The sequence below is a fragment of the Rhyacophila brunnea genome, unplaced genomic scaffold (genome assembly GCF_057557595.1).
Source record: "Rhyacophila brunnea isolate RB1 unplaced genomic scaffold, BYU_Rbru_1.0 scaffold_17, whole genome shotgun sequence".
Lineage (NCBI taxonomy): Eukaryota > Metazoa > Arthropoda > Insecta > Trichoptera > Rhyacophilidae > Rhyacophila > Rhyacophila brunnea.
The window spans coordinates 11,355,390-11,357,329 of NW_028232827.1; positions in this window are offsets into that span (position 1 = coordinate 11,355,390).

A 1,940-nucleotide genomic window follows, 5' to 3' on the forward strand; every position below is an offset into this window, starting at 1 on the left:
GCCAAGTATATTAGTCTATGGTGCTACCAGACGAATTTGTTGAAAATGTCAATAGAAATAATATAGTAAGCAATAAAATGAATATAGAGAAACACTGCATTTATAATAAATACCGTAGGCATATACAAGTAAATTAATTTAATAATCTTCCAAACGGAGCATTCCCAGGTTTTCTTATAATAATTGCTGATGCCGTTGATTGACATTTTTATCAAAGAAAAAAGAAGAACATTAGGCACCTCATTTTGGTTCTTTTCACTCTCCACCTTTCCAAGAGTAGGTAGGTATTTTCTTTAACCATCAGTGGGAACACGGCACTTTTGTTTTATTGGTATGTGAACACTATATCTGTTATCTATGACTATCATAGCATACATAGAAAATTAAGCACACCAGCGCCATCTTTAGATTAATCTTTTGAGTCGGCAAGGGCAACGTACCTATAACCTCTTTGACATAAATATACCAACCGAAATGAAGACGTATAAAATGTCCAATATTTTAATTTTATTTATCACATAATTTTCAAACGTTAATTTTCTCTACAATATAATTTCATCTGTTTATACTATCTTTATGGAATAAATGTGATATTAACTCATAATTATTATCCTAGATGGCAATGTAGGTATATTTGGGATGGAATTTTTGCTGTTTCGTACAATATCAAAACAGAGAACCTAGCGGAAAAATAGGAAGCTAGCAATTTGAGATTTTTTTTTGATAATTTACAATTTCGACTAAGTTATACACATTATTTTATTTAATATTTATTATGAAAATAGATATTTTTTAAAATAGATATAAAAAATATTAAAACTATGAATTAGTCAAAAATCTAAAACTATAACTGAAACTAATTTTAAAATTAAATGTGACCATAAAAATAATGTAATAATAACGTAAACTATACCAAATACCAAATGTATGACAAATTCATTTTTTTTTTACAATAATTGTAACGTTATCTTCGACTTAAAAAAATCTTTTTAATGTTTTCAGATACATATTTATTAATTAATAGAGTTGAAATGGTAAATTATCAAAAAAAAATCTCAAATTGCAAGCTTCGTATTTTTCCGCTAGGTTCTATGCTGGCATGCCTCTCCCCCTTAACAATATTTTACTAATAAATACTTTTCCGAGTTATCTTTGCATACATTTGGAATGAAGTAAAGCGCAGTGCCGTGTGTTAACAATTTTATTAAGTACTATAGGTATAGACAACCGCCATGTTTTATAGAATTGGTCTGAGTCAGCGTTCGAAATGGAAAATTTTACGAACCGGAGCGCTCTATAATTTTCCAAAAATATGTATATACTAGTTATATGTATTCTATGGAAATATACCTGCCAAGTTATAACTTGTGGCATACGATTTTAGGACACAATGTTGTCGGCGCTGCAAATGAAAATCGACGTTTGCGTCACGTCATAAATATTTTTTTACTTTGATTCCGACAACTTTCGTATAAACATGTAAAATATTTATATTAATATACTTAAGTAAATTTATTTTATTACTTTTTAACATCTCACGAAATAAAATGCAATATTTAATTTTCCATGAGACGTAGCGATCATCTGGAGAGTTTCACGAATAGGAGCTGCGCTCCGGTGCGTTGCGGTCCATTTCGAGCGCTGGTCTGAGTGAGATCCGTGTTAAAAATAACGGAATCTTGTTACCGTCTTAACTGTTTAGAATAGTCCTGCTTAAATATATATTGATATATTCCACTCATGTGAGTGTGAGTTTAGCTGGATGTTGTTTTATAAGTTTTTAAGATAGCGTCTATCAACCTAGTTCACTCTGTGTGCTTCCATGTAGGTACTTTTATTTTTATTATTTTATTATTTATTCATTAGGTAGGTTACCTACCATGTATTTTTATTTCAACATTGTTAACACTTATTTTTTATGTCATGTCTTGCACGCTTTG